At 44.9% G+C, this 23,671-nt stretch overlaps 1 protein-coding gene across 1 annotated transcript in view; it reads right to left on the reverse strand.

Moving 5' to 3' along the window:
* The window catches only part of Gatad2a (GATA zinc finger domain containing 2A), a 90,345-nt gene extending 68,040 nt beyond the window's left edge, over nt 1-22,305 (reverse strand). The window contains exon 1 of the mRNA XM_087900732.1: nt 22,027-22,305. The gene's annotated coding sequence lies outside the window, so the exon portion shown is untranslated. The remainder of the gene's footprint in view (nt 1-22,026) is intronic.
* Nucleotides 22,306-23,671: the final 1,366 nt, after the last annotated feature.

The raw sequence follows: 23,671 nt of genomic DNA on the forward strand, positions 1-23,671 counted from the left end.
TTTTCCTCTGCGCTCTCTGCGCTAACTGAACAAACTGTTAAACACTTTCAAAACACTTCTCTAGCAGGAGTTGCAGCTCAGCAGTGGGACACTTGCTCAGCATGCCAGAAAATCAAAACAAAAAACAAAAAAAATCCTTTGCTAATAATAGTCAGGCCTCCTCACACCCCATCCACTTTAAAAATAGTGTAATTATCTTTTAAATGCACTATTAAATAAACTAACATCTGAGCCTGTTCCTACATAGTGAACATACTGAGGGGGAGAATTAAAAATTGGGGGCTAAATTCCATGTCCTTATCTCCTTTTATAGCAAAAGCTAGAGCTGGCCCACAGGTCTACAGCAAGCGCAGAAGCACAGGAGGAATGCGATGTGCCTGCTAGATGCTGGGTTCACTGCACTTTTCTGCTTTTTTTGTTTGTTTGTTTGTTTTGTTGTTGTGTTTTTGTCTTGTTGTTATTGTTGCTTTTGTTTTTTTGAGACAGGGTCTCTCCATGTAGCCCTGGCTGTCCTGGAACTCGTTCTGTAGACAAGGCTGACTTTGAATTCAGAGATCCACCTGCCTCTGCCCTCCAAGTGCTAGGATTAAAGGCATGTACCACCATGCCCTGCAACAACACTGCACTTTTCAATGCAAAAGTTCCTTTCAAGTTTCTGGTGAAAAACATTTGAAATGCATTCCTACCTAACAGGCAAGAATTAGGAGAACATGGGTCCCAAGAGCTTCACAGGTGAGAGGCCAGCAGGAACATACTCTAAGCTGACAGTAAGATAAAAAGAATGACCCCAGTTTACAAAATGCATTCCTAAGAATCAGTTGCACACCTATCACCCAGCACTCAGGAAGCAGAGCAGGAGGATCAGGAGCTCATGGCCAACTTGAGTTACAATGAAGTCCTGAGTGACTGTGTAGCCAGTGGATGAAGTCCTCAATGGCTCTGTAGCAAGTGGATGAAGTCCTGAGTGACTATATATTGTTGGCATGGGCCCAGCCACATCAAGGACCCAACGTGTAGACCCATGGGAATTCTCAAAGTCTTCTCCTGGGGTGAGGTTCAGAGGGACAACAAAGCCCTCCTCTGGTACCAGTTGAAATGTTGGCAGTATGTGCAAAAATTAGCAAGCACAGCCTCCTCCTCCAGGACAAATAGGAGACTGCTCCCCAACAGAACCTCCTCTGCAGTCTAGTTCATTCCTCCCCCTGTGCTATACATAATAATTAATATCCTGAGGTGCCAGGTAGTAGTATAAATCAGATCAAGCACAGCCCACCTGATACCAGCTTTTCTGTATGTGTGTCCATTCTTTCCTCATTGTCTCACCACCGTAGTCTGATTTCCAGGACCGACACATGCAATATGATGCACCCCAGTATGAGGGAAGGAGAAGGGAGAGGGAGAGAAAGAAGAACGAAGAAAGACTGGTAGGTTGAGGAGTCACAGAGGAAGAGCTAAGACCCTCTCTAGGATGTGACATTTGAGGAAGCTTCTAACAGATGAATTATAGAAAGCATTCCAGGTAACGGGCAGTGGTGGCACACTCCTTTAAATCCCAGCACTCGGGATGCAGAGGCAGGCGGATCTCTGTGAGTTCGAGGCCAGCCTGGTCTACAAGAGCTGGTTCCAGGACAGGCTCCAAAGCTACAGAGAAACCCCGTCTCGAAAAAAAACGAAAGAAAGAAAGAGAGAGAGAGAGAGAGAGAGAGAGAGAGAGAGGGAGAGAGAGAGAAAAAGAAAGAAAGAAAGCATTCCAGGTATCTAGAACAGCAAAGCAGCAGTCTGGGGTGAGCTATAACAAAATACCTGGAAAAAAGGGCTGAAAAGGCCAGCTTCAAACTGGCAGGAGGGCTCATTAGGTAATGATGGATGCTTATTGCCAAGCCTGACAACCTGAGTTTAATCCCCAGGACACTACATGGTAGAAGGAGAAAAATGACTCCTGCAATTTTAAATATGTATGTGTATACAAGATAAATAAATATTTAAAGAAAATATTCATGGCAGGGTCAAGCTGGTGCTATTGCTCATTAATAGAGTAGAACTCATGCTTGGCATGGATAAAGAATTAAGTTCTATCCCCAGAACTAAGACAATAAAATTAAGGCTGTTATTGGAACACGACAGCACATGACTGTTGTTCCAAGGCGAGAGGATCAAGCAATGAAACTCAGTGGGTTCAATCCTATCACCACAGATAAATAAACTCAGAGTCTGACACCAACTGGGTATAGTAGCTCACAGCTCTAATCCTGGAACTTTTCATTTCTTTTTGTTTTATATGCATGAGTATTTGTGAGAATGTACAGAAGTACATCACATGTGTAGAAGCCAAAAGACGGTTTGTGTGCTACCTAGTTTTATGTCAACTCAACACAATCTAGGTTCATCTGAGTGGAGAAAATTCAAATTGAGAAAAAGCTTCCATAAGATTGGGTTTAGGCAAATTTCTAGGGCATTTTTTAAATTACTGATTAATAGGGAGGGCTCAGCCCATTGCAGGTGGGTTCATACCCTGGGCTGGTGGTCCTGGGTTCTATAAAAAAGTAGGCTGACAAAGCCATGGAGAGTGGGCCAGTAAGCAGCATGGCGTCTGCATCAGCTCCTGACTCCAGGTTCCTGCTCTTTTTGAGTTTCTGTCCTAACTTCCATCAATGATGAACAGTGATGTGGTTGGTGGTGTAAGCCAAATAAACCCTTTCTTCCCCAGCTTGCTTTGGTCATGGTGTTTCATCATAGCAATAGAAGCCCTGACTAAGTCATGGGACCCTGGGACTGCAGCTACCATGGCTGTGAGCCACCATTGGGATACTGGAAAAGCATTTAAGTATTCATTTTTTTAACCTGCATGTATATGTTTGTATGAAGGTGTCAGATCCCCGGAACTGTAGTTACAGAAAGCTGGGAGCTACCATGTAGGTGATGGGAACCAAACCCAGGTCCTCTGATTAAACTCAAGTTGTCAGGCTTGGCAGTGTGCTTAACTAGTGAGCCATTTATCCAGTCCCAGCACTAAGTATTCTTAAATGCAGAACCATCTCTTCAGACCTAACCCTAGAACCCAGAAAGCTGAGGCAGGAGGATCATTGCAGGTTCCAGGACAACCTGAGCTACACTGTCTCAAAAATAAAGACAAAAACAAAAACTCACACATAATGAAGCATCCATATAAGTTCACAAGCAAAGCAGGTCTGGCTTTGTAGGTTTTGACTAATTTGAGACTACTATTACCAAACAGTAATGCAAGGTCCTTACTTGTTTCTTCAGAAAATCTCTAAAGGAGCCAGGCAGTGGTGGTGCATGTCTTTAATCCTTGCGCTTGGGAGGCAGAGGAAGGAGAACTGCTTAAAAGTGAAACCAGCCTGGGAGACAGAAAGACCCTTTCTCACAAAACGAAAGAAAACAAAAGCACACTTGGAATGAGGATGAAGTCTCTGTGGTAGAACACTTGCCTCAAATGTGCAAAACCTGGCTTTGATTCTGGGCAACACAAAAGAAAATAAATTGTACCAAGTTTTCTCCTATTTTGCTTTTATTTTTTCTAACTTATTCTTATCAAACAAACAAAACCAGCAGTAGAAGCTGGGCATGATGGTGCATGCCTTTAATACCAGTACTCTGAGGCAGAGGCAGACAGATCTCTGAGAGTTCAAGTTGGTCTACAGAAATCCAGTACAGCCAGGGCTGTTACAAAGAGAAACCTAGCTTGGGGAAAAAAAAAAAAAAAAAGCAGTAGAACTGCTCAGATGCTCAGATGGCTCAGTGAGTACCAATCCTTGCCACTAAGCTTGAGTTCAACCTCAGAAGCCATGTAGTACAGATGAAAAGGAAAGAACCCACTGCACCAAGCTGTTCTCTGACCTCTACATGAAAGTCATGTCACAGACTAACACAACATGTATTACATACACATACACAATAATAAGTTGTTTTTTAACTAAAAAGTGGGGGGGTTGGGGGGAGGGGGAGAGAAATGGGAGGAGGGGGAAATTTTTAATTGAAAAAAATAAATACAAATAAAATAAAGAAAAGGGGGGGGGGGGAAGAAATCCACTTATCAATACCGAATACCAGCTTGTGCTCTGCCTGTTGCCAGCCAGCATGTCCCACTCCTGACAATATGGAATTCCAAATCCACCTTAGTTCATCCTGTGCATCCAGAACATGTTTTTCAGTCTCCAGGTGGCCCTGATACCACCCCTGCTCCCTCAGTTCCCTACAGAGTGAAGCACTGACTGCTCCGAAGTCTTGTGTAACCTGGAAGCACACCTCCTGCTGTCCTCGGCTGCATGTTTCACTAGCAGGCAAGGAATATTCCTTTTGTGTCTACATGTGATTTATGAAATGCCTCTTACTATTAAGATTAAGTCTCCCAAAAGTTTATAAAAGAAATGTTTTATGTAAATTAAGGGAAAATAACAAAAGAGTCAGGAGAGAAAGAAAAAAGGAAGGGAGGAAGGAAGGTAAGAGAGGAAGGGAAGTCTAGAGCCCAGCTGCCAGAGTCTGGGGCACCTTCTCAGAGAAAGTTTAGTCTTCAGAAGGCCTTGACGAACCAATAAATACCCCGGGCTCATATATTAAGAAAAACAAGTTTTCAAACTTTTTCTTAGTTGACATCCCACTCCCAGCAGCTCAACAGCAAATCGCCCAACTTTACCCAGAACAGAGACCACGCACCCTGCCCAATGCTTCCCTTCTAGGATAAAAAGCCCTGCCCTACATAAAAGTGGGGGCTCTTTCCACTTTATTTTCTCCTTCACAGCACAGAGCCATGCCTCCTTGCACACAGAGCAGTCCCACACTGCAGCATGAGAACAGGAAAACCTCACTTAAAGCCAGGCCTGCTGGCAGAGGCTAAGATCCCAGCCACTTCTGTTGCTGAAGCAGGGAACTGCAAGTTTGAGGACTGCCAAGTCACAGATGGTGCTCAAGACCAGTCTTGAATGTGGTGATTCAAACAAGTAAAAGGAGGACTGGGGTCTAGCTCAGAGGTAGAATGTGACAAGTATGTGACAGACCCCAGATTCCATTCCCAGCACTATAAGAGGAGGGGGAAGGTCAACTTTATGTATATCAAAAGTCAACCTCCCTGGGTATGGTGGCAATGTGTACAATCCAAGAACTCAGAAGGCTGAAGTAGAAGCAAGAAAGTTACAAGTCTGAGGCAAATCCTGGCCCCATAGTCTGGCCTTATCTCAAAGGAAAGAAAAAACGGAAGGGAGGGAGGGAGAGAAAAGAAAGGTAACCACCAACAGAGGCATTTAAAGGGTTAAATATGAAATGAAGCCTAAATCTCTGGGTGTTGGTGGATGAATTCCAGGCTAGCATGGGATGCTGAGTGAGACCCTGCCTGCCTCAACTTTCACCCCCTAAAAAGTCCAAAGTATGCCAGGATAAATCTAAAAGATTTCAGATCCTTACAAGGAGTCTAGATGACTGACAGGGCTAAATTCAATCTATGTAATTCGGCTTCCTGTTTATTTGTTTTAGGGACAGGGTCCCAACTCTGGTGCCCTGGTGATCACAGAACTGACACTGATCTCCAGTCTCAGCCCTCCTAGGTACTAGGTTTGCAGGTACCGGCCACCACACCTGGTTTCCCTTAGGATCAATTTTGGATCATACTTGGGCACATTTCATCAGACTTTATGCCTTTGAAAATAACTTTGAGGTTGGGTGATGGTAGCAAACACCTTTAATCTCAGCACTAGGCCGATCACTGTGAGTTCAAGGCCAGATTGGTCTACAAAGTGAGTTCCAGGACACCCAAGGATATTATTACACAGAGAAAGAATCCCCAACCTCTGACTATATAGACCCTCCTCGTCTTCCCCTCCTTGCTTCAGCATTCTCTGTTCTTCCAGATCCAGCCCCATGCCTGGCACTCAGTAAGTATGATCAGTGTTGCTCACATTCTTTTTTTAAAAAAATATTTATTTATTTATTATGTATACAATATTTTGTCTGTGTGTCAAGAAGGCATCAGATATCAGTTCAGATGGTTGTGAGCCACCATGTGGTTGCTGGGAATTGAACTCAGGACCTTTGGAAGAGCAGGCAATGCTCTTAACCACTGAGCCATCTCTCCAGCCCCCGTTGCTCACATTCTTGAAGCCAGGTCTTTGCAAGGGTACGTGCAGTCACATACAACAAGGTATGAGCTCTTCCCCCATTCACCCTGTTATACTTCAGGAGACGCTGCAAATCCATATTGCAAGTACCCAAAAGGTAAAGAATACCAAAAAGTTTCAGGAAGTCCCTGAAACTGACCAGATTCAGTAGGCCCCTCCCTGCCAGAGTAAGCAGAACTAAACTCCAAAGAAGACTAGAGAGAGACCAGACCAGCTTGCCTGGAAAAAGCAGAAACTAACGAAGCTGTCTGGGAAAAGACCAACTGAGACACCTGGAGAGCTGTTCAGCTATCTGAAAACTGCAATGTGCTCCAGATTCCCAGCTTTGGGAGCGGTCATGCTCACACGCTGGAGTGGGCCTTAGTGATGTAGTTGTCTTTTAGTCATTTCTGCTCCTGTAAGTGCTCCCAATAAAACTCTTTGGTTCACCAAGTTGAATTTTGATGGTGTTCATACTTTGGTGTGTCATGGGCTCCCTATCTGAGGTAAGTGGACATGCTGCAACCCCGCTAGGAAAACTTTTGTCACACAACAATGGACTAGCTTTTTCCCAGGCAGCTTTAACCTGTCCAACCACAAGTAGACAGCTGTGCTATAGATTTAAAACAGCTGTCTCAATGGAGTGCCTTCTGTGTACCCAATACCCAACCTACAAATGAGGACACAGTAGCACAGACTATATACCACTTGTAACTAGGTACCTTTCCTAGGGTCACAACCAGGTACCTGTGCTCCAGTTGGTGACTGTCCCCATGAGTTTGTGAGTACAGCAGCCAGACCCCTCTCACAAAGAAGTTTATGATTTAAGAGAGAGAGAAAGAGAGAGAGAGAGAGAAAACAAAGCGGTTTTCTGTGCTCAAACTGGGGTGCAAGAACTAAGTCTGAACAGAGTTCTCAGACAGATGGTGAACAGAAAATAAGGAGGAAGCAATTTCCCACTTCTCAAGGCCAGCAGAAGCCCCAAGGTGGGAGCTATGTCCACAGCTACTTCCAATTTGGGCCTGTCTCTCCATCTCCCAAGTCAATATTCGGGTGGAAAGAAAAGAAAAAGGACTCCCAGGAACTCTCTTTAGAACCTTCTTCCTACTTCCCCCACACACCCTACTTCTGCTCTCTTAAGTGAGAACCCACTGCTCTCTGACTGCAGCCCTGACTACAGTCACGGTTAAGGAAAACACCTGTCCAGTCATTGGCCTGAGACCTCACACAGCAAGGTCAAAATGGTACCTTCCCAGTCGGATGTAAGAGGGGAATATCAGAGCAAAGGGAACCCATGTACTTCTAGCGTAATAATACGGGACAGAGCACTCTGTCTAGCAATCAGCAACTAGCATGCACAAAGCCGTGGGTTCTATAGAACCATATAAACTTGCTGAGGTAGTGCATGCCTTTCATTCCAGCACTGAGAAGTTGGAAATAGGAGGATTGGAAGTTCAAGGTCACCTGAGACTCTGCGGTGAGTTTGCCGTTAGTCTGAGATACTAGAGATGCTACGTCAAAAAAAAAAAAAAAAAAAAAAAGCGTCTCTGAATTTTTTTCCATTTTTTATATACATTGGTATTTGGCCCGCATGTATGTCAGCATGAGGATGTCAAATCTCAAGGATGTCAGATCTTGTGAGCTTCCATTAGGTGCTGGGAACTGAACCTAGGTCCACTTTAAGAGCAGTGAATGCTCTTAACTGCTAAGCCATCTCTCTGTGCTTGTTTCAATTTCTTTCTTCCTTTCTTTCTTTTCTTTCTTTCATCCTTTCTTTCTCTTTCTTTCTTTCTTTCTTTCTTTCTTTCTTTCTTTCTTTCTTTCTTTGGTATTTTGAGACAGGGTTTTTCAGTACCTATGGAGCCAGTTTCGGAACTTGCTCTGTAGGCCAGGCTGGTCTTAAATTCACAGAGATCCGCCTGCTTCTGCCTCCTGACTACTGGGATTAAAGGCATGCACCACCACTGCCCAGTTAATGTCTTAACAATTTTTTGAAATACTTTTGGGGGTTTACTATGTAGAACAGACTGGCCTCAAACTCACAGAGATCAACCAGCCTCTGCTTTTCAAGTACCAGGATTAAAGGTGTACACTACCAAACCCAACTTAGTTTTTTAAAAAGATTTCATTTCTATTTATACATTGGTCTGGCCCATGTATGCAGATACCCAAGGAGGCCAGAAAAGGGTGTTGGATCCTCTAAAGCTATAGTTAATAGGTGGTTTTAAGACACCTGAGTGAGCTGGGTGAGAAACCCTGTCTCGAAAAACCAAAAAATTAAATAAAAATAAAAAATAAAAGACACCTGAATGTTAGGACAGTTATTGTTAGTGAAGCCTCTGGAAGAGCAGCAAGCACTCTTAACCACTGGGCCATCTTTCTCTCCACCCGTGAATGTTTTTCTTCGAATCTGAACTGCATGGGTGAGAGAGGAGGACTGTGGGGTGGACTACACATTGTTGATGTACTTACTGCCTGTATGTATCGTATATAGTATTCTACTTATTGTATATAGTTTTTCTTACATTAGCTATAGACTTTTTTATTTTAGACAAAAAAGGGGAAATGTAGTGATATTTTGTGTTTTAACAAATAAAAATTGCCTGAAGGATCAGAGAACCAGTCATTAAAGAAACCTTTTACCTCTCTCTACCAATACTCAGACTGAAGGGACAATCCTGCCCTCAGACTGTCTCCTCAGACTGCACTGAGCTCCTGTCTCCTCCCACCTCATATTCTTCTCTCCACCCAGCCATATCACACCTGTCTCACCTCCATAGTGCTGGGATTAAAGGTGTTGGATTCCAAATGTGGGATCATCTTTTAATGAGCTCTATTTCTGTTTTAGACAGATTCAGTCTTGTGTAGCCCAGGCTGGCCTTGAACTAACAGAAATCCTTTTGCTTCTGTCTCCCAAATCCTGGGATCAAAGGTGTGTGCCACCACTGCTGGCCTCTAGTAGCTTAGCTCTGCACACTTATCTTCAGTCAAGCTTTATTAAAGCACAAACACAGTATCACTGCAATGGGAATTTAAAGCCAGCCAGGAACGGTGGTGCACACCTCGCATTCCAGCAGTGCTCAAAGATCCCTGAATTCCAAAATGGCCCAGGCTACAGAGCAAGCTCCTCAGGAGAAAAAAAAAAAAAAAAAACAACTAAAATAAAAACAAAAAGCAGGTGATCCAACAGTCATGCCTACTTGAGAACACATAGTGGGGAGATCCTCTGAGCCCAGGATTTGGAGACTGCCTGAGCAACAAGGGAGGATCTTGTGACCCTATAGCCAAAAGTGGGGAGAGAGAGATGGCATCCCAGGTAGCCTGGGTAACACAGCAAGAACCTGGCTGGCCTAACATGAGCAGATCTCTTGGTTCCATACTCGGCGCCATAAATAAATGAATGAATGAATGAATGAAATTTTAAAAAAGCTTCAAGGTGGGAAGAGTTTTGTTAGCTGTTAAACTTCTGTGTAACACCTCTGCCATGAGCAAATGCCACAGGACTCCAGAAACACACAGCATGGTGGTTTCTAGAGACTATAAGCTGAGCTTTCTGCTCACAGTTACCATGGATCAACTACTGCCAACAGCCATCATAAACCTCACAAATGCCATAGAACCTCCTAGTGTCTGTCTCCATGGAAGAAACAGAGGCTCGGTGAGGAAGTTAGATGGGCGATGAAGTTTCACTTCAAATACTCCCAGAAATAGACACGCAGGCTCCCAATGAGACTGGCTGCAGCCCCAAGGGATGTCCTCCAGGAAGCCCATGGTGTTCATGCTTGTCTGTCTACAGTTGGGTTGGCAGCTCAGTGAGAGTCACCGTATTCTGCTCACTTCTGGACCAATGACACCCATCACTCACTTCAGGCAGGCAAACACTGCTTTTTGCTAGCATGAGAAATAACATCAACCAGTTAACTTCACACTTCAAATTTTTAAATTTAAACTAAGTTATGTATTTGTTTGAGGCAAGGTCTTCCAGACTGTGTATTTCATACACAAACTTCCTAAGTAGTCAAATAAGCCCTCCTGCATCAGTCATACTGAGCTGAGTACTGAATCCTGGGCTTTGTTCATGCTCTGCAGCACTCTACCAACTGAGTCCTCAGCCCTAAACTCTTCCTTCCTTCCTTTCTTCCTTCCTTTCTTCCTTTCTTTGGTTTTCTGAGACAGGGTTTCACTGTGTAGCTCTGGCTGTTCTGGAACTCGCTTGGTAGACCAGGCTGGCCTCAATCTCAAGGATCTGACTGCCCCTGACTCCTGAGTGCTGGGATTAAAGGCACATGATACCACCACCCAACCCTAAATTGTTTTTTAAAGGCAGGAAAGGATGGCAAGCTGGCTCAGTGGGTAAAGATACTTGTGGCCAGGCCTAATGATCTGAGTTCAATCCCCTAGGCCTATGTGGCAGAAAAGGACTGACTCCTGAGAGTCACCTGACCTCCATACATGTTCTATGGCAGGCACTAAACACCCATACACATACACAAACAAGCAAACAAATAAATAAATGTAAAAAAAAGTTTAAGACATTTGCCAGGCAGTGGTGGCGCACGCCTTTAATCCCAGCACTCGGGAGGCAGAGGCAGGATCTCTGTGAGTTCAAGGCCAGCCTGGTTTTACAAGAGCTAGTTCCAGGACAGGCTCCAAAGCTACAGAGAAACCTTGTCTTGAAAAAAATAAGAAAAAAAAAGAAAGAAAAAATGTTTAAGACTGATGGCTCAATGGTTAAGAGCACTAACTCCTCTTACAAAAGCCTGGATTCAAGTCCAGCACCCACACAGCAGCTCACAACCATCTGTAACTCCATTAGGCAGTCCTAAGCCCTCTTCTGACCGTCTTGGGCACCAGGACACATGTGATACAGTGGCATGCATATAAGCCAAACACCCAATGTAATGTTTTGGTTGTGAACTTGACTACATCTGGAATCTGTGAGTTATCTGAGAATATCTGGATTGGATAATTCTACAGCCCAGAAATGGAGGGCACACCTGTGAGAAATTTTTTGGTTTGTTTTGAAGTGGGTGAATCCCCATCTAGTCCAGACATTTGAGATGCTAGATAGATGCTTTTGATCTGGATATTGAGGTGGGAAGACATACCTTTAATCTGGGCCACCACTTCTACTGGAAGTCTAACAGGACATAGAAGAAAGGAACTTTTGATCTCTGTCTGCTTCCTTTACCAGCATTGGAACCCACTTCTTCAAAACTCCGGCACATACATGGTGTGGGAGAATTGTCTGTATTCTGTCAATCATATTTTAATAAAATGCTGATTGGCCAGGCAGGCAGTATAGGCGGGAAAGCCAGACAGGAAGTAGGGGTGGAGCAAAGAGACTGGGAGTATTTTGGAAGTAGAAACTCTCTCAGCACTCCTGCGCAGACCACCGAAGAGACAGCATGTAACCTGCCCAGCTGAAAAAGGTATGGAGCCATTATGGCTAACATAGATGAGAATAATGGGTTAATATAAGTTATAATAGTTAACAAGAAGCCTGACCTAATGAGCCAATCAGTTTATAACCTGATATAGACTCCGTGTGATTTTCCTTGGGACTTGCTGGCTTGTTGGGGTACTGGGCGGGACAAAAACCCCAACAAGCTGGCCCTCATGTTACACATACAGACACCCAGCTGCGATATCCAGTCTTGTAGACTGAACAACTACTGGATTCTTTCTGTTCACAGCCATCCATTGTTGGATTACCTGGACTGCAACCTGTAAATCATTCCAACAGACTCTTTTCCCTATACATAGAGAGAGAATCATTCTGTAAGGTCTGTTACTCTAGAGAATCCTAATTAATACAACCCATACACATAAAATAAATTTATTATAAATAATTAATAAACATTCACAAAGCAAAGATTCACTCCCAGCACCATAATACTACTTCTACTAATAACAACAGCAGTCAGGCCAGGGGTGCTGGCACACACCTTTCTTTTTCCCTTGGAGACAGGGTCTCTTTCTTCAGCCATGGCTATCCTATAACTCACTCCGTAGACCAGGCACAGAAATCTGCCTGCCTTTGCCTCCTGAGTGCTGTGATTAAGGACATATGTGTGGTACCACAACCAGAAGCAGAGGTCGGTATCACCAATAAATATATCAACCTGTATCAACCAATAAATATAATATTTTAAATGGTACTGAAAGTGTAGTTCAATAGTAACAGTGCTTGCCTAGTGAGACTGAGGGCCTAGGTTCTCAACCTCAGTACCTCGATTATAAATAAAAACATTTTATTCACTTGACAACCTAAGGTTAATCCCTAGAACCCACATGGTGGAAGGGGAGAAGCCACTGGAAAAATTGTCCTCTGACCACATGCCCTCCCATAAATAAATGGATGAAATTTAAATAAATAAATAAAACCACCTTACTGATGGCCATACAGGATAACCTGCCACAGCAGAGCTCTTTTTGTGAGAGGGTAGAGAGAAAAGTCTCATGTTGCCTAGGCAGGACTACAACTTACAACCCCCTGCCTTAGCCTCCCAAATGCTGGGATTATTGGTGTTCACCATGTGCCTAACTAGAACTCTTCCATAAGTACCCACGTACCCTTCACAGGCCAGTTTATGGGAATTTATCCACTCAGTGAGACATACTACAAAGGGTGGGGCTGCAAACAAAAGCGAGCCAGAGCACTGGGCATTACAAATAACACCTCCACTCATTTAGATGGGGCCACCCTCAACATCCCACAGGGACCAAATGCCCCCAGTGCTGTCCACAGCAGGAAGGAAACCCTGACTTCCTTGGCTATTTCAGCTACATAAATCAACATTTCCTTGGCCGGGCAGTGTTTGGACCCACATGGATTTCAACGATACCCACCAACCGATAGCCACATTACATTACACTGGATTAATGGACCTAGATCAACACTATTTCTAACTACAAAAGGCTTTTTATTGCTGTAAATATCCTTCAAATGTAAAAATTTAAAAAGTTCAAAGATTTTCCTGTTAGATAAACAGACGTGGTAGAGTCGCTACCAACCACCAGCAACATCTGTGTCTCAAGAGACAGTGGGATTTCAGAGGGAGAGTGAATCCCTTAAGCCGTTTATTTTACATATACATATATATACACATACACAAATAAGTAAATAAATGTAAATTTTTAATTAAATAAAGATAGTCTGATGGTGTGGCACACACATTTAGAGGTACATGGACCTCTGAGTTCAAGCCCCATGGATCTGAGTTCGAGGCCAGCCTGGTCTATAGACCTAGTTTCAGGACAGCCAGAGCAACACAGAGAAACCCTACCTCAAAAAACAAACAAACAAACAAATACTAGCTTGCATAGTGGCTCATGCATATAATTCCAGCACTAGGAAAGCTAAAACAGAATTGCCACATTTGATTGTAACCTGGGTGACACAGTAAGTCCCTGTCTCAAAAACCTAACGTGCATGCCTCGAAAACATAAAGACCTGACTTCTAGCCCCAGGGCCCAGGTAGAAATGCCAGCATGGTAATAAACCAGATTTAGTGACAAGACTTGTAAACCCAACACTCCCTGGAGTTCCCTGGCCAACCTAGCCTGCCCTACTATGTCTCAAATAATAAATATGTAAATGAATGAATGAATGAGTGGGTGGGTGAATGAATGAATTTAATGCATATACACACATACAAACCAAAAACTATTTCAAAGTTTAAGACTGGTGGCCATGGTAACATAACCTTTAATCCCAGCATTTGAAAGGCAGAGTCGGGGGCTGGAGAGATGGCTCAGTGGTTAAGAGCACTGCTGGCTGCTCTTCCAGAGGTCCTGAGTTTAAGTCCCAACAACCACATGGTGGCTCACAATCATCTGTAATGTGATCTGGTGCCCTCTTCTGGCTTGCAGGCATATATGCAGGCAGAATACTGTTTACATAATAAATAAATAAATCTTCAAAAATAAAATAAAAAAAAATCTGGATGAATGGATGAAAATTTATTAAAAAAAAAAGAAAGGCAGAGTCAGATTGATTATCACAAATTCAAAGCTGGCAAGGTCTACAGATTAATACCCTGTTTACATAGATGACAGACAGACAGACAACCCTAATTTTATGTGAGACTATATCTCGGGGAAAAAAAAAAGCCAAGGTCAATAAACACTGGTACATGTCTATAATTCCAGCACTAAGGAAGTAGAGGCAGGAAGATCAATAATGAAGGCCATTCTGGGCTAAGGATGCAGTTTAAAGTCAGTCCAGGCTATAAAAGACTCTTTTTTCCAAATGGGAGGGCCTGGCTCAGATTTTTACCTATTATTTTCCCCTGGGTTTTATCCATCTGTTGCCACATTATTCACCCACCATGATTATAGGGCTTTCACTAATTACTAAGAAAAAAATCCACTAAAAAAATAGAGTATCCTATGTGGGCATGGAGACACATGCCTGTAATCACAGCCTTTAGGAGGTAGGAGGTTTATTAGTTAGAGGATCTTGAGGCTGAGGCCAGTCTGGGCTACATAGTAAGTATAGCCACACACACATAGAAAAATCTACCCCCAAAAGCAGGAGTGCGGGGTGGGGATGCACATAAGCATCCTGCCCCCTCATTCTCAGTCCACCTTACCCCAGACTGCTCCCAACCACAGAAACTGAGTTAGCATCTCCACAACTCTCTAGACCTGGGCCCAGGAGCTCAGATGAATTCTGATCTCCTGATCTCCGCATGGGCACTAAGCCACACACTGGTCTTCTCAAAGTACCATTATTATGTGTAGTCAAACGCCTTTGTATGATACTTTCCCAGTCTTTTGTTTCCAAACCTGATCCATTACCATGAAAAAAAAAAAAAAGGTCATTTTTCAAGGCTCTGAAGTTCACCACGTAACTATTTCATTTCCTAAACTGCTCTAAAATATGTTCAGGAGCCTTTAAAAATGCAAGCTCACCTACTCTTTGGCTTCCCACAGTTCTTCAGGTTCATTATCATCTTCTACTTTGGTCTAATTAGTTATCCATCCCTCTGTTTGCCCTTCGTTCACAAATCACCCCATTTAATAGAGGAAGATGTCAAGGCCAAAGCAAACACAAGTGCCTGCCACACAACAAATCTTTCTCACACCTGGGAACAGAACACAGAAAAACTGAAAAACTTATATTTGTTTCTCTCTCAGAATATTTAGCCTTGGCAGAATATCAAGAACCTTCTGGTCTGGGAGTCCAGGCCAGGGCCCTAACTTCATGAGCATCATATCATAACCAGCCCGTGCTAACCATCTAGTCACTCATTCCCTCAAGTTTACTGAGCACCTCCTGGCAGCAGGGTCATCGCCTTCACAGTCATGATCCACTATTTAGTAACACGCTGGCTTTGTGCTACAACTTGGTAAGTCACACGAATAGAAAAAAAAAAAATCTCCTTTAAAAACAAAAAAGGAAAAAAAGAAAAAGAATGAAAGAGCCGGGCAGTGGTGGCACATGGTTTTAAGCCTAACACTTGGGAGGCAGAGGCAGGCAGATCTCTGTGAGCTGAGGCCAGTTTGGTTCCAGACCAAGCGAGTTCCAGAACAGCTAGGGCTCTTACACTGAGAAACCTTGTCTCCAAAACAAAACAAAACTAAAAGAAAGAAAAAGGGAGCCAGGTAATGGCGGTACAAATTAATCTCAGGACTCAGGAGGCAGAGGCAGGTGAATCTCTGGGTTCAAGACCAGCCTAGTCTACAGAATAAATTAAGATTTTACACCCTGGGGGCTGGAGAGATGGTTCAGCGGTTAAGAGCATTGCCTGCTCTTCCAAAGGTCCTGAGTTCAATTCCCAACAACCACATGGTGGCTCACAACCATCTGTAATGGGGTCTGGTGCCCTCTTCTGGCCTGGGACAGAATATTGTTCAATAAATAAACAAGTAAATAAATAAATAAATAAATTTTTAAAAAAAGAGATTTTATACCCTGGCATAACTGGATATCAACATGTAGAAAAATTAAAATAGACCCATATCTATCACCATGCACAAAACCCAACATAAAGCCAGCCACAATTAACTTTATAGAAGAGAAAGTGGGAAGTACACCTGAATGCATTGGCACAGAGAACCACTTCCTAAATATAATCCCAGCAGCACAGACACTGAGAGAAACAATTAATAAATGGGACCTCCTGAAACTGAAAAGCTTCTGTAAAGCAAAGGATACAGTCAACAAGACAAAATTACAGCCTACAGAATGGGAAAAGATCTTTACTAACCCCACATCAGGCAGAGGTCTGATCTCCAAAATATACAAAGAACTCAAGAAATTGGTCACCAAAAGAACACATAATCCAATAAAAAAAAAATGGAGTACAGACCTAAACAGAGAACTCTCAACAGAGGAATCTAAAATGGCTGAAAGACACTTAAGGAAATGTTCAACAGCCTTAGTCATCAGAGAAATGAAAATCAAAACAACTCTGACATTCCATCTTACACCTGTAAGAATGGCCAAGATCAAAAACACTGATGACAGGGGCTGGAGAGATGGCTCAGCGATTAAGAGCATTGCCTGCTCTTCCAGAGGTCCTGAGTTCAATTCCCAGCAACCACATGGTGGCTCACAGCCATCTATAATGAGGTCTGGTGCCCTCTTCTGGCCTTCAGGCATGCATGCAGACAGAATATTGTATACATAATAAATAAATAAATATTAAAAAAAACCACTGATGACAACTTATGCTGGGGAGGTTTTGGAGAAAAGGGAACACTTCTGCATTGCTGGTGAGAATGCAAGCTGGTAAAACCCCTTTGGATATCAATATGGTGATTTCTCAGAAAATTAGGACACAACCTTCCTCAAGATCCAGTAATACCACTTTTGGATATATATTCAAAGGATGCTCAATCGTGTCACAAGGACATGTGCTCAATTATGTTCATAGCAGCTTTGTTTGTCTTAGCCAGAACCTGGAAACAACCTAAATGCCCCTTGATCAAAAAATGGATAAGAAAAATGTGGTACATTTATACAATGGAGTACTACACAGCAGAAAAAAATAACGACAGCTTGAATTTTGCAGGAAAATGGATGGAGCTAGAAAACATTATTTTGAGTGAGGTAACCCAGACACAGAAAGATAATTATCACATGTACTCACTCATAGGTGGTTTTTAAACATAAAGCAAAGAAAATCAGTCTACAAACCACAACCCCAGAGAACTTAGACAACAATGTGGACACTAAGAGAGACTTACATAGATTTGATCTACATGGGTAGTAGAAAGTAGAAAAAGACAAGATCTCCTGAGTAAAGTGGGAGCATGGGGACCTTGGGGTAAGATTGAAGTGGGGAAGGGAGAGACAGGAAGGGGAGCAGAAAAACATACAAAGAACATTTTGTATCATTATTAAAATGTTTCTCAGAAACAAAAAAAAAAAGATTTTTACAGCCATGCATGGTGGCTCATGCCTTTAGTCCCAGTACTTAGGATGCAGAGGGAGGCGGTTCTCTGAGTTTGAGGCCAGCCTGGTCTACAGAGTTAATTCCAGGACAGTCATGGCTATACAGGGAAACCCTGTCTTGAAAAAATAAATAATAATAATAAAAGAGTACATGTATACATATGTACAATTACATACACATATACACACACCAACAGCCTGTTCCTTGTCTCTTGCCATGTAACACCCTGTGCTATCTCAGGACTCAATAAACCTCTTTATAAAGTAGCCTGACTCAGTCACTTTGTTACAGTTACAAATGATACAAGAAACAATTCTCACTTCAAAGTCACAGGTTACCTCTTTTTTAACATCATCTGAGCTGGAGTTCCTTTTAAGTCCACTTTGTCCTAGGACACCCTAAGCTCCAAGCTCCTCACCACCCTTCCTGTTCACTGAGGACAGTACCTACAGAGGCAGTGGAAAAACAACAGGTCTGCAGCGGCCTTCTGCCCAGAGCTGAGGACCCAGGAAACTCTCCAAGTACTTCTCTACAGAAGAAAATAGCTCGAGTTGAAACTTGTGTCCACATGGTCCACTGACAGATTTAGAACTCAAATTATAGCCTCGGCAGGAGTCTTCACAAAAGATTCAAATTAAGCAAGACCCGGATGGAAAGGAACGGGTAAAGACTGCATTAAGTCAAACTAGAAAGAGAAGTACAGGTTGAGTCGAGTTAGAGCTATACAACTTATTGAAATGTTAAACCAAGGGCTCACCCCATTCAGTGCTCTGTTCGGGTCAGCTATCTGGGTTCCCAGCCTGAAACCAGCCTGTGGCCTGGAAGGAGTTAGAACTTACTCAGATTTCAAGCTGAGTTCATTTCTGTCCTGTGGACCATCTCTCAATGCCAGTATTCATTTCCTTAGACTCCTGAGAGCTCTACCTTTGGCAAAGCCGATAAAATTAGCTACTGCAGTGAAATTGGAATTCAGGATGGGCCACTAAAAAAACTACACAGGCGATTTGTAAACACCATGGAACCTTCCTTTGGGTCAAGCCAAAGTCATCTAAAACTTACAGAAATGTAGTTAAGTCCCCAAGTTCTTTGCCACCTTTGCACATTCTCCAGATCTAGGATGACCTATTTCCTGCTCTTGTCCTTTTATACCAAGGCCACAACCTGGGTCTCTTCTTTTGATCGAGGGGTGAATCAGAGGATTCCAGGCAGAAGAAAGACCTAAGAGAGCAGAGGAGTGCTTTCTTCTCTTTTCTCAGGAAGGGAAGGTCCTCTGCCTACAGAAGGACTGAAGAACAGGGCAGGAAATGGCCTCGCCCCACAGGCTTGACCTTGTCTCCAGTGGCCATAGTCTTCTGACACTGGTCTGTGCCTTCAGGAAAATTAATAACCAACCATGCGGTGCTGCACACTTGCAGTCTCAGCACCCAAGCATGCGGTGCTGCACATCTACAATCTCAGTTCCCAAGCATGCGGTGCTGCATACCTGTAGTCTCAGCACCCAAGAGGCGTAGGCAGGAGGACTGGCAAAAGTTTAAGGTGAGGCCGGGCCATGGTGGCGCATGCCTTTAATCCCAGCACTCTGGGAGGCAGAGGCAGGTGAAGTTCGAGGCCAGACTGGTCTACAAGAGCTAGTTCCAGGACAGCTAGGATTGTTACACAGGGAAACCCTGTCTCAAAAAACAAACAAACAAACAAACAAAAAAAAAAGTTTAAGGTCAGACTGCACTACATGACAAGAGAAAGAAGGGAACTGGAGAACTGGAGAGATGGCTCAGCCTCAGCAGTTAAGAGCACTGGCTGTTCTTCCAGAGGACCTGGATTCAATTCCCAGCACCCACATTACAGCTCACAACTATCTGTAACTCCAGGTCCAGGGGATGTGACACCTTTACACCAATGTACATAACTTAAATAAATCATTTAAAAAATTATAAAAAGAAAAAGAGAGAAAGTTGGTCATGGTAACCCATGACTTTAATATCAATGCTTGGGAGTCAGAGGCAGGCATATCTCTGAGTTCTAAGTCAGTCAACAAAAGGAGATAATAGAGATCTTGTAAAAAAAAAAAACAAAAAACAAAAAAACAACAAACAAACCCAGCCTCAAGTTGCATGCAGAACTTAGAACTGAGGGATAAGGGGTTTGGTTTTGTTTATGAATAGGTCTCCTAACTCCTAACTTTCCCTGTAGCCACAAAAGCCTCTGAAACCTGAGATAAAAGTCATGAAAAAAACCCAACACTCTGGAAGCCTAAGGAAGATGATTTAAGGACAACCTAGGCTATGTACATGGAAAGTTTGAGGATAGCCTGGGTTACACAGTGAGAGACCCTGTCTAAAAACTAAAGCACAATGATGACTGAGAAACCCAAGGACTGGCAAGAAAAAAAAAACTAAACAAAGTAAAAAAATTCTAAGTCTTTCCCTTCACAACAAAGACTTGGATACACTATATAAATAGGGAAATCTTGAAAATGATGGCTCCAAGGTTAAATGATAAGTCTCTCCCACAGAGATTAAGGAAGGCAATCTCAAGAAGGGAAAAATCTCAATTCAAGCAAGTGGATAGGGAACTGCTATTACCCTCAGAAGAGTAAGAAATCCAGTCTCTGACAAGGAAGAGGAATACATAGCTAAAGTGGAAACAGAGGCCAGGAAAAGTGGCTCATACCTATAATACCATCACTCACAAGGCTGAGGCAAAAAGACCACCATGAATTTGTGGTTACCATGAGTGCAGAGTGAGTTCCAGACCAGCCTGTATAAAGAAGGGCCAGATGGTGGCACACACCTTTAATCCTAGCTCTCAGGAGGCAGAGAGAGACAGAAACCCTGCCTTGGAGGGGGGAAAAATACAGCAAAGAGGGGAGGGGGACGCAGAGATCACCCAGAAAATGAGACAAAGAGTATGCCTACATGGTGGCATACAGCCTGTAATCTCAGAACTTGCTTAATAGGCTGAGATGGGGAAATCTTTTACTGATTTATTTTTTAGATTTTTTGAGACAGGGTTTTTGTGTTGCCCTGGCTGTCCTAAAACTCACGCTGTAGACCAGGCTGGCCTCAAACTCAGAAAACCGCCTCCCTTTGCATCCTCAGTGCTGAGACTAAAGGCATGCGCCACCATGCATGCCTGTAAAATCTTAATTCAATGACAGTCTAGGCTGTAACAAGACTGAGTCTGAAAAAAAAAAATGTGGTGAAGTCAGGCAGGCATAATGACACCAACATCTAATCTAGCTCACAAGGGCCTCTGCAGGCAGATCTCTATGGGTTCAAGGCTACCAATGAAAGCTACATGGTGAGACCCCCCCCAACCCAAAAAAAGGCTTGCTAAAAAATTAGGGACAGCTCAGACAGTGGGGAAAACCTCCCAGGAGCACTTCAGATCATTTAGGGAAACTTGGAAAAAAAAGGAAGAAGTCACTCAAAACAGGGACGGAAAAGCAAGGAGGAAATTTCTGAGAGAGGAGCTGTCAAAAAAATGGGACAACAAGCCAGGTGGTGGGTGGCGCATGCCTTTGATCCCAGCACTCAGGAGGCAGTGGCAGGCGAATCTTCGAAGCCAGCCTGGTCTACAGAGCGAGTTCCAGGACTATTTTACAAAGAAAGCCTGACTTGAAACAAACAAAAAAGAACAACAGATCAGAAAAAAAACAACCTCCTCCTCAGCAAACTGTGGGAAGGGTTCACCGCGAGCCAGGGCGATCTCAGAAACATCCTCCATAGAGGAAAGCTTCTCAGGAAGAACTTGAGTGTCTCCTAAAGGGAAGTGGAACCTTCCTGAGGGACGTGAGGAATCCCAGAGAGGAAGGGAGGGGGCACTCATCAGATAAAAAGCCACCTTTTTACAGAAGCTGGGGACTGAGACCAGAGACTCGGAAAAAGGGGGGGTACCTAAGAGAATGACTGCACACCCTCAAAGAGGTAGGGTACCTCTGAGAGAAAAGGATCTCAGAGATGGGGGCTCCTCTCGGGAACCCAGAAGGTCTGAGATGGGATTTCTCTCAGTAAAGTAGAGAGTTCACATAAAAAGGGGTTCTCCCTCACAGGTAGGGAGGGGTTCACAGCCGCGCGGCGCGGGTGTGAATAATAAACAAGGGTCCCTCAGGTCAGATCCTCAAAAAAGTTGAGGAGTTTATGAAGGCGGTGCTTCCCTCCGAGGGGCAGCGTCCCCTCCTAGACAGAGGACACTCTGAGATACAGGACTACCCTTTCTGGGGTTCTCCAGAGAAGCACCCTCTGAGAGGCGAGATCCCACAGAAAAAGGGCACCTTCAGACATACAGTCCCTAAAGGAAGGGTGTCCTCAAACAAGGGTACCCCAGAAATAGGGCACTCAGACACGCGGAGTTCGTACAGAGAAGGGGAGCCCTCAGAGGCCGGGCCTTCAGATGCAGGGTCCCCTAAAGAGTCCAGAAGGGAACAGCACCAGCACGGCCAAGCGGAAGCCAGGGTAGCCCGGGGCACCGGAAGCCGGGGACCCCGGCAGCGGCGCCGGCCCCGCACTCACCGAAGTTGCTCGGCTCCGCACGATCGGCAGCTGGGCCCCGGGCCGGCCTCGGGCAGAACGCTCTGGTCCGGTCGGGTCGCGTCCCAAGGCGACGGCTCCCTCGGGTGGCGCCTGAGGCGGCTGCGGAGACAGGACGACGGACGACCGACCGACCGACTGCGCGGGGCGCGCACCCTCAGGCAGCGAGGGTGCGCGTGCGCGCGCCGGGGCGCTGACCCCGGGCGGAAGGAGCTGCCTCGGCGCACTCGGAGCCGCAGCTCGGTCTCGCCGCTCCTTCTCACACTGAAATTGCCCGCTTCACAGCCCGGCTTCCCCGGTTGCTAGGCAGATTTCGCCTCTCACACTTCCGGGTTGAAGCACGTCTCTCCGACTGGCGGCGCCGCAGGCCAATGAAGTCTGGCCTGGGCGCTCTGGATCCGCACCCCGCAGGGGGTGTGGCCAGCTTCAGAATAGGCAGTTTCCAGCAGCCAATGAGCTCGCTGGCCGGCTGGCCCTCCGGATCGCGCCGGCGGCTAAGGCGGGCCTTGGGGGCGGGGCAGGATGACTGACAGACCAGCATCCAATGGGCGAATGGAGCGGGCTGCAGGGCCAGTCAGGTCGCCATGAGGGTGGGCTTTAGGCTTGGGGCGGGAATACCGGGAGGGGTGCGGTCTTGGAGGACACGTCAATCTGCGGCCGACTTGCTCTGACTTTGGAGGGCGGTTCGCCTGGGCCGCCGTGCGACCGGCCACTGACTGAGCGGAGGGTAACCCCTCCGCCGCAGTGCGAGCAGGGGCGTCCCACCCACAATGCACCGGAGGCTGTCGGGCCTGGACAGGCGCCTCTGAGTAGTACCCGGGTGGCTGCTGGTTTGGCTTGGTTCCTGTGGGCGTCGGGGACGCCGCCACCTTCTGAAGAGAGTCTCGGGACGCCCCCCCCTCCGCCCATTCGGAAGCGAATCTTCAGGTTCCTGTCCCTGGTCCCATTCTGAGGACGCCGTCGGCGAACTCGGCTTTCTTGACCTGCATTTCTGAGAATTGCCTGGATGAGGATACTTCGGGGGATTCCGCATCACTGAATCGCCTGTACGCTACTGGGATGTACACAGTGTCTGAATGGAAGTCTCACTGAATCGCCTGTACGCTACTGGGATGTACACAGTGTCTGAATGGAAGTCCCACCCCATCCCTGTAGATCACGCTGCCATCACAAGAGGAGAGATGTGGGGCTGGAGCAGCCCTAGATTGCCCCTCACCCCTTTACTCAAGTTGTAGCCTTTTAACTCGTTTTTCCCGCTTGAGACAGTGTTTCACCATGTAGCCCCCAGAAGGCCTGGAACTCATAACTCTCGCAGAGATCTTCTTGCCCGTGTCTCTCTGACTTCTGAGTTCTTTCAGTTTTATTTTGTTAGGGGAGGTGCTTTTTAAGCGTTTATTCTATTTATTGGATGTCAGTGTGTATACCATGACAAGCATGTTGAAGTCAGAGGTCAACTTGAAGGAGATGGACCTCTCTTTCCACTGTGTGGGTCCCAGAGATAGAACTCCAGGGCCTCAGCCTTGGTGGCAAGAACCTTTACCTTGAACCATCTAGCCCACCCTGTTTGATTTCGAAAGACGGTCTTACTGTGTACCCCTAGCTGCCCTGGAAATCTATGTAGAGCAAG

Source organism: Myodes glareolus, chromosome 23, assembly GCF_982192425.1.
Source record: "Myodes glareolus chromosome 23, mMyoGla1.1, whole genome shotgun sequence".
In the NCBI taxonomy this organism is placed as follows: domain Eukaryota; kingdom Metazoa; phylum Chordata; class Mammalia; order Rodentia; family Cricetidae; genus Myodes; species Myodes glareolus.